We start from the raw sequence: 17,864 nt of genomic DNA on the forward strand, positions 1-17,864 counted from the left end.
AAATTTATCATAATTTATTCTAGTATATCCTAAATTGACCATGTTGATTACCATTGTGTAAACAATGTCTGGCTTTTGCTTCAGCCAAAGAGTTGGAGCAAGGCGCTGATTTGGAGTAGAGATCTGCTGAAGAGCTTCCATTTAGTGAAGTGGCTGTAACATCAATACAAACACCAGGGATAACTAGCAAAGGATACAGTGTTTGGTGTGTTTTTTTAAAACGGATTCTTCCCCCATGTAATGCTAATGGGCCACTTACTGCAGTGTGGCTGTTTGAAGAGGCCAGTCCAAATGACACAAGGTTAAAGAACATTAGGGAGCAATTTTTGTATGTAAAACTGCATGGATTTTCTCATTAAAAGGCTGCACTTAAGACTTTTCTAGGGATCAGTACTAAGGGTTTCTTTAAAAAAGATCTGTTTGCAATAATTGTATACAAGGATAAGTAATGTGCAAGTATTCTCATAATGTTAGAGTAAGAGCAATCCAAATCTGAGGGAGAGAAGTTGAAATAAACAGCACTAACTGAAGACAGATTTCTATGTATTGGAAAATATTGTCAGATAGTTTTTTGAGGTCTGACTGAACCGCACACTAACTGAAATGTGACTGAAACCCCAAATAAAAGATTAGGTGAAGCAAATCATATATATACTTATCTATATGTATTCACCCCTTCCCCCATGCCACATCTTTCCAGTGTCTTCAACCATGACTCCTATTCTCATGTCAATTTGCTAAATTAAGTAAAATGTAAATTAAATAACAAGTGACTAATGTTGTGTTCTTTAAGCATCTTCAGTATTGGTGTCAATGTCCTCTCTTATCTAATGTTATATCTCACACATCATATCCAGCCTAGGTTGTAAGCTCTTTGGTGCAGAGCCCCTGGGGGAAATCCTGGCCCCATTGAAGTCAGTGGGAATGTTCTCATTGACATGAATGGAGCTAGGATTTCACCCCTCATCATTATACTTTCTGTAAAGCACTACACTCCCTACAATATTTCATACACATAAAATAAATTAATAAAATATTAATACATTTAAAAATTAATCTAGATATGGATATCATATACTGCATGGTATGTTCCTGGGGAGTGGTGGTTTCTTGTTTTTAGGCCACTAAATAGTTAATAGACAGCTAAAGAGATTGTAGTTTCTGTTGTTGTTTTACATGGGTTGTTAGAATTCAAAATAGACCCAGATGCCTTTTGTGAAGTGAGCACTTGTGTACAGAGAATAAGACTATCTGAATGCATAAGTGAGAGCTTTTGTGCCAGCAAATGGATGTGCGTGCACACGTGTTCACATGCGTGCGCGCGCACACGTGTTCACATGCGTGCGCGCGCACACGTGTTCACATGCGTGCGCGCGCACACGTGTTCACATGCGTGCGCGCGCACACGTGTTCACATGCGTGCGCGCGCACACGTGTTCACATGCGTGCGCGCGCACACGTGTTCACATGCGTGCGCGCGCACACGTGTTCACATGCGTGCGCGCGCACAAATTTAGTGAATACCATTTTTTGGAAGCTCCTTTGAATATTTGGCCCTAAAGTTCCATGATTTAGATTGGATGTTTGTGTTTTATCTGTTTTTTAATAGTATCAAGGGAATCCAGACATGAGCCATGTTTTTATTTTAAATGTGGCTGGATAAATAATTTCAAATTGTTTTCCTCCAACTTGGCACTTTGTTTTGATTCCATTGTATTCGGCTCTTCTTCCTTTTTATTTTTTTCTTTGAGAATGCTTAAAAATAATATCAAAATACACACCATTCATCATTCAATAACTAAAAAAGAAAAAGACAAGGATATTTTCCCACGATGTCAATCAGATACCTACATCAGTTCTATAAAATACAGTTCCTCATGTGGGAGCATTTACTGTGTTAAATGTAATTCCTGAATAATAGGCACAATCTAGCAAGGTGCTAAGCATTCTGTCCCCAGTCCACCATAACACTGAAACATGTGCTTAACTTGAATTAAAGTAGTAGTCCAACTGACTTCTCATAGTCAAGGACATAATTAAACGCTTTGCAGGATCAGCATTGGCGTGCCAGTACGTTGGAGGACTGAGCCCAAATATAGGAGCTATATTCCACATACTTTGATCAGTCTAATCTTCCTCTCTTTCTATCAGTATTTCTACAGAGTGTGCCTCACAATATAAATAAGTCCCTTAGAGATAAAGGTTCAGAGATTCACTGTTTACAAGGACCCTTGGAGACCCGTTTATTTTTTATGTTCTAACATTCACATGTTATGTGTAACATTTGTGTACACACATACAGTAGCCAAGCCACTCTGTGGTGGTCTTTTCCCTTGCAATAACTTTGGGTTCAGATAGGACTCGGGCCCCATAGACCACAAACTCAGAGCTGGTTAAATCCCATCTAATCCAGCAAAACAGTAAGCACATACTTAACTTTGAGCATGAGAATAGTCCTGTTGAATTCATGTGCTTAAAGTTAAGCACATGCTTATGTGCTTTTCTGGATTGTAGCCTATCGCAGCATGACTGGAACATGCAGAAATCCAAATAAATCTGCTTATCTAGGTGTCTGTATTTCTGGTTTACACAGGTTTATTTTGATTCAGGGAGTCATTTATGCAGCCAAAATGATGGGAGATCTCACAGCATTTGTGATTTTTTTCATAACATTTCTATCATCCAGGAAATAAAATACAATGAGAAGACTAGATCTCGCAGAATTTTGGGCTTATAAATAATTCCCAGATGCATTAAAAAAAGCCTATTCTCCCCCACACAGAATGGGGGAGTGTGCAAGGTATGAAAATGAACAGAAAACCATGATCCCAATTCACCAGTGGGTAAGGAGGATACATTCTGGCCAGGGGGCTTTTTCACCCCACCATGGCATAGAGCTGACCTCTCCAGCAGCTGGCTATGCACAGTCACGGAAAGGCATTGGTGGAAGGTGTTTATGCATCAATCAATCAAACCAAAATTAGGTGGGTAGTGGAAAGAATGCTGAACTACATTCTCTGCTCCTCCTAGCCAGCAATAGTGACTTTAGAGGAGTCCGTGCAGGTATTGCATTTGATATTAAGGATTCCGTTCCTTAGTTTGGCATGCTTTCCCCTAATGCACAGACATTTTACTTAGGTGTTTGCTCCTTTTCAGGTTTTTTCTGACAAACAAACACAAGTCAACATCACCTCTGATGTAAGAGTGTGCAATTTCACTGAATATAATGGAGTTGTACTGTTTATAATAGTGATGAAGTTCTTCCAGCTACTTAAAGCACAGATACAAACATTAGAATCTTGGCTTCCTTGTACAATACACTTGTTCTCTCTATTCAAAGAAGCAAAGGATTCTCTGTTAAAGGGTTAGTACCCAACACTCTGTAGTCATTGCAATACAGTACTTTGAACTCTACAAATTCTACATTGTTTCTTTTCCCCGCTTCATCTGTCTACCTACAATTCATGAAGACTTTAATTAGGGTTCACATACAGCCCACAATTTCTACAGTCCCTCTGGGAGTTGTCTTTTGTATGTTGTCTAGCAATTGGTTTGTCCATAACCACAACTCCCAGCTTCTTATAATACATGTTTTGCACACATTCTAAGAATTGATTTTGACTGAGCAATTTGAAATAGTAGGCATCCCTAAAGAATTTGTCAGTAGAACCTTTTTGAGATTTGCAGCTAAAACCATATTTGTCATATTTGATACCTTCTGGATAATCTCCTGTTTGTGTATTATATTTGGGATACCCAAGGTACAATACTCTGCCCTGTTCTAAATTTTTCAGTCTTCTTTGGGTCACTTAGTAAAGCCACAGTATTGTGAAGTATGACATTCCTTCCTGCTATAATGCCATCATAAATGCTCTCTGTGATGGTTTAATGTAATTATCCTATCCTAAACTGTTATTCAGTGTACCAGTGTTGTGCTTCCATTCAGAAGGTGACTACATATTAGTGGTGGGTGAAATCATAGAATCACAGAAATACAAGACGGGAAAGAACCTTGATACGTCATCTAGTCCAGCCCCCTTCACTGAGGCAGGACTAAGAATTATCTAGACCATCCCTGGTAGGTGTTTGTCTAACCTGTTCTTAAAAACCTCGAGCAACAGATTCCACAGCCATCCAAGGTAATTTGTTCCAGTGCTTAGCCACCCTTGCAGTTAGGAAGTTCTTCCTAATGTCTAACCTAAATCTTACCTGTTGCAATTTAAGCCCGTTACTTCTTGTCCTCTCTTCGGTGGATAAGGAGAACAATTTATCACCCTCCTCTTTAAAACAACCTTTTATGAACTAGAAGACTTATCATGCCCCCCTCAGTCTACTCTTCTCCAGACTAAACAAACCAATTTTTTTCAATCTTTCCTTGTAGGTCATGCTTTCTAAACATTCAGTCATTTTTGTTGCTCTCCTCCGGGCTTTCTCCGATTTGTCCACATCTTTCCCAAAGTGTGGTGCCCAGATCTGGACATAAGTACTCCAGTAGAGGTCCTATCAGTGCTGAGTAGAGTGGACCAATTACTTCTCATGTCATGTTTACAACACTTCTGCTAATAATACATACTAAAATGGTGTTCGCTTTTTTTGCAGTAGGATTCCATTGTTGAGTAACATTTAGTTTGTGATCCACTATAACTCCCAAATTGTTTTCTGCAGTATTCCTTCCAAGGTAATCATTTCCCATTCTGTATTAGTGCAATTGATTGGTCCTTCCTAAATGTAGTATTTTGAATTTATCCTAATTTCCTGGATGGTTGTTGATCCCTTTTTTATAGATAGGTGCTACTTTTGCCCTTTTTCATTCTGCTGGGATCTCTCTCATCTCCACAAGTTGTTAAAGATAATTGCTAATGGATCAGATCTCCTCAGCCAATTCCTTAAGTATTCTATGATATATTTCATCAGGCCCTGCCAATCTGAAGATATCTAATTTGTCTAATCCTTGATCTACACATTTATGTTGGTATAATTACGCTACTCAAGGGTGTGGAAATCCATACCCCTGAACAATGCAGTTATACTGATCGAACTCCCCAGGTAGACTGTGGGCTTCTCCTGTGGACAGAGCTACCCCCTCTTAGAGAGGTGGAGTACCTACGCCGAAAGCAGAAGCTCTCCCTTTGGTGTAGACAGCATTTTCACTAAGCGCCACAGTGGCACAGCTGCACTAGTGCTATTGCGACACTGCAGCGTTGTAAGTGAGACAAGCCCTAAGTAATTCTTAACTTGTTCTTTCCCTATTTTAGCCTCAGATCCTATCCCATTTATACTGATGTTCACGTCATTAGTTGCCCAATCCCTGCTAACCTTTCTGGGGAAAACTGAAGCAAAAAAAGGCATTAAACATTTCAGCCATTGCTGTGGTTCCTGTTATTGACTTTCTCTCCTCATTGTTTATTAGGCCTGCTCTGTCTTTGGTCTTCCTCTTGCTTCTAATGTATTTGTAAAATGTTTTCTTGTTACTCTTGATATCCTGAAGTAATTAAATCTCATTTTGGGCCTTGGTCTTTCTAATTTTGCCCCTACATAATTCTGTTGGTTTTTTTTAATATACATCCTTCATAATTTGACCTAATTTATACTTTTTTGTATAATTCTTTTTTTAGTTTCTGGTAATTGAAGATCTCCTGGTTAAACCAGTGTGGTCTCTTACCAGACTTCCTACCTTTCCTACACATTGAAATAGTTTGCTCTTGTGCCCTTAATGTCTCTCTAAAAAACTGCCAGCTCTTCTGAACTCTTTTTTCCCCCCTCAGCTTTGCTTCAGTTCTCCAAGTTTGCTAAAGTCTGCCTTCTTGAAGTCCATTGTCTTTATTCTGCTAAAAGAAAAGGAGGACTTGTGGCACCTTAGAGACTAACAAATTTATTTGAGCATAAGCTTTCGTGATGCATGCAGTGGAAAATACAGTATAAAGCAGTTTGTGATCATTTGGGATGAAAAGTACTGTGGTAAAAATTCATATTTTAGCTGCCTAAGTTCCTAGGAAATTTAGTTGTACATTATACCATAAACAAAAAGGGAAATCTTAACATAAAGAGGTGTTCATGTCCATAATAAAGCAATATTGAAATATAGCCCAATTTTTTAATCTTATTTTTTTTAAATCACATTATCGATAGACTGCAACTGTTCATATGGAAAGCATACTGATTTCCATTGCCTAGCACTGTTGTTACAACATCAGCAGAAATGAATGGTTGTTATAATTCTTCCAAAGAAGGACTGCAGCCCAGTAATAACCTCTGCACGTTTTCTTATTAGTGTAACTTGTTATTAATTTACTTCTGGTAGCATCCAAAAGGTGCTAGACACTTTTTTCAGACATAAAAGATCATATGTCCTCTGTCATGACTGCTAACAATCTAAATGACAGGCTAACAGGCGGGGGGAAAGGGGACAAATAATAGTTGCCAAAGTGGTAATTTGCCGCTATTTTAAATAGGTGGCCATATGGCTAATTTGGTAGAATTCTTCTCCAGTCACATAAAATTTGTCCTGCAGCCTTTCCCGGGTTTGGGGGCATAGCACAGCAGGAGGGCTAGTGTGGGGGAAGTTGTGCTTTTGGCTGTGCTGATTCTGTGCCTGCTGGCCTCAGTATAGAGCCTTGAACACAACTCTGGTCAGAGCTGCTCAGCTAGAATCACTGCCATCAGCAACACTCTGTCCTTCTGCCCTCACCGGCCCCCAAAGAAGGAGCAGGCTAGAATCACTGTCAAGCTCTGGCCTGGAGGTGGGGAGGTAAGTGAAGATTATTGTCCCTCCACACCCAAATGAGTGGGTGAGAAACCAGCTCTGGAAGCCATTCTCTCCGGGCAGGACAGAGACATGGCCACATTCCTCTCCACATGTGGGTGGAGAATCAGGACAGAGTTACACTTGTGTCCTCTTCCCACACAAACACCACCACAATATTGATTCACCTCCTGCCCCCACTCCACTAGCAGTGCATGCGTACACACCCCAGCATCCTCATACAGTCTGTCTTTCACACAGTCCAAAACACTGCGTCTCTTGTCACACAAATCAGTATCCACCAAGACACACATTCCCTCTGTCATACACACATGCAGCGCAGCATTGAAACTATGCATATGACAAGCTATTGTTCTCATGAAGTACACAAAAGTGTCCAAGGACTCCTCTTATTTTTTATCTCTGTAGGCAAGGAAAGGAATGTGAGTATGTCTCTGCCTGCCCCAAAAGGCAGAACTTGGCACTCTCTACTCATACATTCTGCAATACTGTAACCCAAGTCTCCTCAATAATTCTCTTAGTGGCCCCATAGATATGTTGAACAGGAGGGGTAACAGATGGAACCCAGAGGCACCCCAAATGTTAAATGAATTATGCCCTAATACAGTGCTCTGGGCCATCTGAACCAGGAAGGGAAAGATCCACTCAAAAGCAACCCTACCACTGCATGTAACCACAGGTGAGGCAACAGTTGGCCATCAGTGCTGCTGAAGGCAGCTGGTAGATCTGATAATATCTAGTAATATCTGATAATGATAATAATGGACACCTGATCATTATACATTTCTAGGAAGAAATTGTCAATCAAAGCAACAAGTGTGGTATCTGGACTTCATTCAGGCCTGTAATTAGGGATAAGAATGTCTAAGATCTCTAGGCACTGTGATACTTGTTTCATCACAACTTCTATAATCTTGGGGGGGAAGGGGCAAGGAGGATTTGAAACTTTTTGATAGTCATCTGCATATTGTCCTATGTATTTTTCAGCAGCACCAGAGACAAAATACAGAAGAAACTTAAAGATGCCAGGACTAGATTACAAGGTCAGAAAACTAAAGTTCCCATCAAACTGGTCTTAACACTAGAGTTTTAGAGGAAAACTGCCTTGCATTGCTAATATCTCTCACTGGAAGTGGTAGTTTGATTTTTTTTTTTTAACCCGGTTAATGAAGTTAAAGTAGGTGAAATTCTTAGCTACTCTGCAATGGAAATCTGAAGCTGAAATGCCTAGTGCAGGTAAGAATTATATTTCCCATCAGCAGTGCACTATATCTGTTTAGTTTTACTCATATATTGCCAGTTGTTTCCACCAAGATGAGTCTAAGCATAAAAATATTCTGCCATATTTTCATCATTTAATTTAAACAAGATATTATGATGTTTTTGCAATTTTTCTGAGTGGGGGCATTTTAAAGAAACATTTTCTGCTTTAACACTGCAAAATGTGATGCTACAAAATAATTAAATCTTTTCCAGTTGTACCTAGTGTGCCTTTAGTTGGCCTAAAACCAAATTTTAATGTTGCTATTGGGATATTTTCAAAGCACTGAACAAGTACAGTGGCTATGTTGTAAGGAGAAAATCTTTTTTTACTGTAAACCTTTAGCTGCTTCTTTCCAGGAATTTCACAAGCATACTCTACATTTCTTCTTCTTTCTTTATTGACTTTTTACAATCAAAATTGAGCAGAAGAAGTTGAAGACTGCAGCCCTATAGAAATGGTTAAACTTATTTTATGAATTAAATATATACGTTTTTTCATCACTCAGTCAGCTTCTGTAATCAATGGTATTGACTGACGGATGTACTTTGTTGTACCCTGTATTAACAGAAATATCACATTAGTTAATATTCCTTGGGCAACATCTTCAGTTGGAGTTGTCAATGGAGCTATGACAATTTACACTATCAGAATATCAGGCTCTTGATTTATAGTAAAATGGGAAGCAACTCGGGGCTTACCCTGTCTCATCTCCCGTACTGCTGGTCTTTCTCTTTCTCTCTTCCCCTGCCCTGCTCCCCCTCCCCCTTTTTTTTTGTCATAACCATTTCAACAAAAAACAAAACAAAATAAAAATCATTGGCACGTCACTGTAAAAGTTCTTAGATTGAACACCCTGGGACATCTGCCTCTCTCATTCCCTGTGCAATCTTATTGCAATCAATGGAAAAACAAGTGACGTTTAAATAGATTTTTGTTTCATTCTGAGGCATTGGAAACTTTCCTTCCTTAAAGGCCCTGTCCTATACTGGGATACATCGGTTACTCCTTGAATATTCCAGGACCAGGTCACTTGCTCATCCTTTCTGGTGAGTAAATTGGACACCCAATGAAGCAATAGGTATTCTTTATCCTCCAGTGGAGGGTACAGGACTTGGTCATCTCTGCCCAGCCTCTACCCTGCATAGATCTCAGCCTGCTGGAACTGGTGAGAGGGCTATCAAGGCCTCAGCAAAAGATAGTGTGTTGTATACAGCATTTGGGAGTCCAGCTAATTTACAAGCATACCAAGGGTGCCTGGTCTCGCTCAGTCACCTCCTGCTGGGCTTCAGAAAATATTTAATCTCCCAAATACTTCCAGGGCTGATTGAGACAGGCTACCATTGCAAGAGACCCCAGGTTGGAGTTAGTGGGCAAGAGTCAGCCCCAAGTGGTGTGTGATCATCTTTAGGGATTACTGATCTGATGGCTTTGCAGATGCTTCTGAAATTGCTCTTTGTAGGTATAGTGGTCCAGTGAATATTTATAAACAAATTTTATTCCCTGCTTAGTGCTGGTCCCTCTCTCCTTCCTCCCCATGGTCTTGTACAGCATTAAAATAATTCATTCCCTAATTGGTATAAATGTGCAATTCATTTGCTAGTAGGTCCAGGAGAACATCTCCCTTTGCATGGGAAACCCAAAGAGTTTCCCCTGCATGCAGTTTCCCTGAATAGTTTTCTCAAGGATAGGATTTGGCCATATTGTCCCAATCCAACTCTCATTGAAGTCTATAGGAGTTTTTCTACTGACTTCAGTGGGATTTGGATTGGGCCCTAACTGAATAATGAAAATTTTACCCCACCTCAATTTATGTTCAGTTTCCTAACTATAAATGTTATGTCTTTCATCTTTATTCCTTATATCTTTTTTCATGACTTTTCTTGTTATTTTAAGGAAGCAGTAATATATACAGCATCTATAAACATAGATTTTACAGAATGTAATATATACTCCCTGAAGTCCAATGGATTTTTCTGCATGAAAGAATGAATATTTTAACTATCAGACACTTTGTTCAGGGTTCATCCAGAGTACATAGCCACTCATTACCTTGTGGCCTGGATTCAGTCAAAGGTATATTTAATACAGATTTTAAATTATTGTTTTAACAGTACAAGACTATAACAAATGCTCCAGAAAAGAGAGGTAGGTGTTACATGTAATAAGAAACACTTTGTTAACGGAATGTCAAGCTTGATATTCAAACGTGCAAAATATGGGAAATTCAAAGCTCACACAGACACAGAAAGTGGAGAGTACAAACCTATTAACTCATCTAACCCATCTACTGGGCAATGCAAGGTTATTCCCTGTAGTACATTTTCTAGTGCTTAGTCCCAACGTTAAGCAAACTTTAACTCGACTCCCTTGCATATGTGCATTATGCTAGGGCCTTTCATTACAAGATCACATAACACAAGGTATATTAGCTTCTCTCTTGCAGTATGCCAGGTTCGCTTCTGTCTTTGAATGATATCACTGGCATGCTCTTCATTAGCTGTTTTTACTATGACACAAAGTATTGTACATTACATAATGTATTCTCCCCTATACTGACTTTCATTTTCATCTCACAAGTGTAAAGATAAATATTTCCAGAAACCATTGCAAACGATGGCATCCCCAGAAAGGCAAAGCAGGTTAGAGAGTCCTTCGGCTATTCTGGCATAATGAGGAATACTTAAATACTGAGTTTCTGAAAGGAGGGATTTGTGAGTCTTTGAGAGAGGATACATAATTTCACATACTTTGGAAAAACTCTCACTGAAAAGTGCAAGCTTTAATGATCATCCCTTTCATTTGGAGCAAATTCAGAGAGCAAAGACAGTAGTAATACTTTGGCTTCTTGAGGACTGGTGGAGGACTATTCCATTTGCTTGCTTTCTCTCAAGGAGGTATTGACTGTCTCTGCTAGTGGCTGTCTCAGATGGTCTCCATATGACATCCCCAAGAAAGTCGGAGGTTTTGCTTTTATTTCCCCAATCGATTCCAATTGTGACAGAGACGGGTGAGTGTGGAGCATGCCTGGGTTATCTGTTTCTGAGGTTCTAATTTCTCTGATCCTGTATATCCCCAGGATATGTTGCTACCTTTCACCACCTTTGGTCAGTTAATCAGGTCAGCGGCTGAGGAAAAGGTGGAGTTGCTGGAGTAAGTAGTACTGCTGTTCTGTCAAGCGGGCTTTGTTTTTGTAGTTCCCACAGGTGAACTCCTGAGTTATTTAATGGGATAAATCTCCCACTGGTTTCAATAGGAGATTTTACCTGAGTAAGGTGTTCAGAATTTGGCCCAGTGCTCTTAATCTTTGTGAATACAAAAGCATAACTAAAGTGTGAAGGTTCGACAACTGGAAATCCTGAGGAAGGCTATACATACTCCTATTCAGATAGAACTAGGCAGATTATTTTTCTTAATGATGAAAATCATTCACCTCATTGTGCTACTTATAACAGGTATCAAGGAATTACTTTCACCTCCTATTCCTGAGGCTAATGAGTCCGCAAGGATAAAATCTGATGACTCCCCAGCAACTACTTCATTTGGAACATCTCTCTGCTTCACTTCGATTCAATGTGACTTTATTGGCATGACAAGTAAGGGGGCTACCCTTCTCAGTTGGAGCAGCAAGGAGTGCATAAGGGGAGAGTACTAATGAGGAAAACATGGTACAAAGTCTAGCTCAGTGTGTCATGAACAAATTGAACTGACATGGCAAAGAATGTACAAAGACACTTTTCAATTGTTTATATACCAATTCCAGGAATCTGGGTAACAAGCAAAAATATCTGGGAATTCTCATTGATGAAAAGAAATTTGATATAATTGGCATTAATGAAGCTGGATGGGATGATTTGCTTGATTAAAATGGTAAAAATATTGATTACAACCTATTCAGGAAGGATAAAATAAGTGTGCATGTTAGGGGTGGCACTCTAGATTAAAGACACGGTTGCCTGTTTTAGAGATACTGGTAACTCAGAACCACAGGATCTTGAATGCATATAGTTCATAATGCTAGCTAATAAAGCCCAGGAGAGGGTATTGGTAGGAATCTTTTACAGACTACTGAATCAAACCGGAGAACAGGATGAGTTTATTCCTTAAACACCTGCCTGTAACGTGTGGAAAGAAAATTTGTGTTGCTATGGGCCACTTAAATTTCGGAGATGTATGATGGAGGTCTCAGTCAGTAGTAAGACGTCATTAGTAAAACTTTTCTAAGGGTACATCTACACTTTGAGCTGGAGGTGTAATTTCCAGCTCAAGGAGACATACCCACACTAGCTCTGATTGAACTTATGCACAAAAAATAGAAATGTAGCTACAGTGTATTAATCAAGCTCTCTGAGATTCCAGGTACATACTCAGGCGGCTAGCCCCTCCTACCACTCCCACCACTTTGGTACTCTTCTATTTTTAACATGCTACGTCTCCTCAAGTTGAAAATTACACCTCCAGCTCAAAGTGTAGTCCTACCAAGAGTTATAGATAATTATCTAACACAAAAGGTATTGTGCTTAGCACAAAGTAACTTGTTTTGCACCTCATTAAATGAATAAAGATGAATTAATTACTGGTTATTGGTGGTTGCCAAATGATCATGACCTGATTACATCCAATGTGGGGAAACAGAGGACAGTGCGAACCAGTGATTTATATATAGTTGTTACTTCAAAGGGACTAATTTCCCAAAGATGAGGAAAGTTATGAGTGAAATTGACAGAGGGAAAAATTTAGGCAGAAAAATTTGAATGATAATTGGGAATTCTTTACAAAGAGTTTATTAGATGGCCAAAAAAAGCCACAATTTTCCAAGTAAATAGCAATCAATATAAATCTGAAAGTATAAAGAGTAGAAAATTGATATGGGAAAATAAGATGTCAGGGAAAAATCCAGGTTTGCTGGACTAAGGACAATAAGGAGTTTAAGTATATTAGAAACAAAGAAATCCCATCAGCAGAAGGTTGATAAGTCTATAAACAGTGCTCTATGATGTGGTTGCCTGCAAAAACAGGGAAGTAGACTTGATGACATGAGGTCCTTTCCAGTCTGATGTTCTTATGTATAGGCCCATTACTAGATGGAGATGGTAAAATTATTAATAAAGATGCAGAAAAGGCAGAAGTGTTCAATACATATTTTTATTCTGGTTTTTGGAAAGAAGCAGAATATGTACTCCTATCATATAAGGATTGTGAAATCCTTTTACATTAAAGGAGGAAGGAAAGGAAAGAGTTAAGTGGAAACTCACTAGAGCAGGGAGATAAAGAGAGGAGGGAGAAAAAAAATATTTTTCTCTTTCCAGACCTGGTAGATAACAGACTCAGCAAGCAGGACCGGCTCTAAGTACCAGCAAAGCAAGCACATGTTTGGGCAGTTGCACTCTTGGAGCTTGGGGCGGCAAATTTTTTGCTTGGGGCAGCAAAAAACCTGGAGCCAGCCCTGTTAGCAAGTGTCCTGGCCCAAGTAACAGTGGAGCTAGGAAACTTTCCATCTTGTTAAGGGCTACAATGCTTTTGAGAGTCTCTGTACCTTAAAGACAGTTTTTCTCACAGCTGAAGTAAGCTCTCTTTTCCAATTTGCTCTTATTCTTGGAGGAAGCGAAAGAAAGCTTTGGTTCTGTCTTCTTGTATGTTGGGCTAGGGTGGAGAAATGCTCTTCACAAAGGTCCATAGGCCATAAAGTGGCAGGATGCAGTATTTTTATTATTCCCTTTGACTATAGCCAGGGTCACACTCATACAGAGCTATTTTTGTGTCTATGTAGAGCAATGTTTAAAAATATTTCTCACCATTGAGCTGCTACTGGCTCCATCCTGCACTGCTGCAGCTGCTGAGCTGAGGGAACAGACTTGGATGGGAGTAGGAAATAAGGGTGGTAAGAAGTCATGATGGGGCCTAGGCATAGAAAGGGAACAGGGACTGGAAGGGCACATGGAGAATTCACACTGTGTCATGCTCTTTGAACTCCGAATATGGGGGATCTTGGAGAGATGGACGGTCTTGGAGAGGTGAAGGATGCACATGCATGCGGGCCAGGGGACTGGAAGGCATACAAAGTGGTTTGGAAGGAAATGTAGGGAACAAGGGGAGGGGAGGCATGGAGGTGGAGTATAGGAGGCTTGGAGTAGAATGGAGGGGCCCAGGGAAAGGCAGAGCCTTTCATTCATATTTAAAGCTTTACATGCATACAATCGTCTAAATATAAAATGCCAATCTCCTAAAGTTTCCAAGGTAAATCAAAACTCCTCCTCTCCCCCTCCATTCCCCTCTGCCATCCACTGCCCCATATCACATCCAGTCTAACTCCTCCCACCCACCCCCAACCATGCAACCACACAAGACCAATGGGACCTAGTAAAGCATGCAGGAGGGAAGTCCCACTTTTGGCCTCCTATGAGAGATGGCTGTTAATAGGCAAGGTGCCATAATGCTAGCATAGTACCTGGATTTTGTAGGGCGAATACAACTGTTTGTTGTGCATTGCAAATAGCTTTCTCTATGCAGCTCTACGTTCTGTGTCCATGTTCAATCACTTTTTAACATGGGCCTCGTAAGCTCTGTTGAATCAGGCCTCTTTTCCTGTGACCCTTAATGCCAGCCTGGTCTAAATTCTTGGTGCTCATTTAAAATTCAGGAGAAATCTTAAACAAAAATGTTAAAAAAGAGTTATGGTTTCAATGGAATTCTGCATATTCCACCTAAGAAATTACACTTTCAAAAACTAGTGTAAACCATAACCCACCCCCAAACCTATCTCTTTTCTTGACAAAACTGAAATTTTTAAAAGAGAATCATGTGTTATTTTCTTCTGCTATTTTTGCTCTTTTTCTTCTACACAAGCTGTTTGTTGATTTTGATAATTAAACTGAATTAACACATGACTAACTATTTTTTTCAAGTGCCTCGTCTGGGGTTTAAATATTTTTCCCTCATTTGTCATTTGCCAGTTTTATGGACCAACTTCACAGCTGTTAAGTAGATTAAAAGATGGACAAATAAACTGGTTGGCTGGAATTTCTACCACATTCTCCAACAATTGCCCTATTTTCAAGATTTCTGCTGAAGTACAGTCTTATTTATACATGCCTCTTGCAGTTAGCCAAAGACATATTACTGAGATTGTTCTAGCTCCTTTCTACAGAACCTTGAATGAGTAACAGAGAATACTGATCTTTTTCAAAGTGCTCTTTGCATTAAGACCAGATACAGTAGGCCAGTAAGCAGTTTTTGTGCTTAATGCTCAGCCTCCAGCTATCTATACCCACAAAGAGTGACTCCTTAGTCAAGTGTAAGCAGATTAAAAATATAGGGCCTGATCTTCACCTGCAGAGCTCCTTTGAAATCAGTGGTGCTACATCAATTTGCATCTTCTGAGAATCTAACCCGTAGACTTTTTTTAAATCTTCAGCTCTTTAAAAGAACTCAGAAGTATACATGGGCCATTATTCCTCTACCTCCACGGTGAACAGCAGCAGTATTTTACATTGATCTATTCAACTATAGAAAAGCTTTTATAGTTAAGGTGCGCTTTTTGAATTGTGATATATACCCAAGTTATGACTCAATGCTGCCCTCAGATACAGTACATTTCTCCCTAACTGATAAAATCAGCTACCATAAGCACAGTAATTAATACTAAAAATGCATAGTGATGCTTGCCTGCTTATTAGCATGTGGAAGTGGGCTCTTAAATAACATTATGCAACATGACCATGGTAGTGTCTGTGATCCTGATCCTACAATGAGCTCCATGTGGGCAGGGGTCCATTGCTTTAAACGGGGTCTGTTTGTACACAGTTCATTGAAAGAACAAGGCCTGGTTGCTTATTCAGGCATCAGGGAAAAAATGTACACTCAAACTCTTGTTGAACTAACTTGACCCAAGAGCAGGTATACCACTTAAGCCTTCAATTTCACCCACTGAGACCAGCGTTAAATACAGCCCTCTTGCTCAAATTGTGTTTATTAAGGATAGAAATAATCTGGATGGAGGCCCATAAGCAGAGGCTATCACTGAATCCCTTTCTTGTGAATGGTGCCAGAAATTATTTTATATCTTTTCATTTCCTTAGTTGTATTAATATACTCTTTGTAATAGCTGAACATTCATGTACACAAGTTTATTTATATATGGTTGTGTGTGTGTACACACACACACACAGACACGTACAAACAATTATGGAGTGCACCTTGCCATGCAGGTTAACAAACTCTGGTTTGGCCACACTAGTGTGGGAAGCAAATTTCAAAGTTGAAAGTCCTTCACTGAGAATTCCATGCCAGCAGCCTACAGGCATTGAAACCTAGAAACTGTTAGCTTGAATGCCTCAACTGACCTTAACTGTCACGTTGGAGCAGGAGGAAAAAGGCCATCCCTCTGATATTTAGGACCTAAACCATACAGAATTTTATATATTGATATTAGCACCTCAAGGTGCAGCTCACCCAGAGCCAAGTGTTGGGACCTGGATTGTCTTTTTAACAAAAAATTATCAATTTTGGTAATGGAAAGAATTATGCACTCCTTGAAAAAGGAACTGGAGCTGAGACTGGTTCAGTGACTGGTAAGGAACCTTTATTCGCAGGCAACCTTTATTCTGACATATATCTTAACTTGACTTTGCGACCTTAATGCTTAATGCTTAATGCTCAAACATATATGCTTGACTTTGCAACCTTAATGTTCTCTTACTGTCCTTTTTTGGATGTAAGTATAAAATATACAGTAACAGACATTTTGATCAAACTGCTGTGGTGATGGTTCTACTTTGTAGATATGTAATTTGAATCTCTTAGAGTAAGAAAACTAAAGATGTCTTTGTGCAAGAGTTTATTTTAACAATGAGAATCATTTTGAGAAGGGACTTCACTCTATGATGCACCTTGCAATGGTAACACAAAGGTTTCAGTTATGTTGTGTGCATGAAAGATTCCCCGGTACCAAGTACTCTGGAGCATGAAAGTGTACATGCACACAGAGATATGGAAGGGGCTTATTAACAAAGCTGCTTAAAACAAATCTAAGACCCCCTTTAAAGTCATGTGGCTGAGGCCCATATCACATATGGCCTAAAATTTTGTTTGTGACCTACTGCCTCCCACTCTATTTTTATATGGAGTGTGGTGTGTTGAGTCCAGAAGATGGGTGCTGAAGGGAAAAGAGTAAATAATGGGTCTACAACTGGTGTGACTCTTTGTGGAAAGAATTAGGGAAATAGTTTCCAATTACATCTGAGGATGGAGGAATTTTCAAAGCACCCTGATCAGGGCCATGAAAAAGGGTGACATCCAGTTTCAGACTTAGCACCACATGGCACTAGAATCTGAACAGTAAATCACACGTTAAAATCTGTGGGAATTCCTTGTGGCTGCAGGTTTGGCAGCATTGTCCAGACTGGCCGTGATTATTGTTATTGGAGGATACTAACCTCTTTTGGGAAATATCATATATGTGCATAGAAGGACTTACTTTGAAAAGCATCTGGAATTATTTTCTGGCCATGGCTTTGACACACTTGGGCAGAAAGCATAGCAATATAGTTCCCTTGAGCCTGCTCCCACTGAAGTCAATACAAAACTCTTACCGATAACAGCGGTGCAGGATCTGGACCATAGTTTCAGAAAAATGACTGTGTAAATATATGCAAGAAACTTTGTATCAGCACTTTGAGATATGTGAATTAAAAGTATTGTCTTCATATCTATCACTTTTAATATTTTTAAAATTTTGATTAGTATAGTTTACAGCACATAATATACATACGTATATATTTGGGGTATATGTAATCCTTTGTAGTTGCATGAATAATGGTCGTGTAAATTTACTAATATTTC

The sequence above is a fragment of the Lepidochelys kempii genome, chromosome 4, assembly GCF_965140285.1.
Source record: "Lepidochelys kempii isolate rLepKem1 chromosome 4, rLepKem1.hap1, whole genome shotgun sequence".
Classification (NCBI taxonomy): domain Eukaryota; kingdom Metazoa; phylum Chordata; order Testudines; family Cheloniidae; genus Lepidochelys; species Lepidochelys kempii.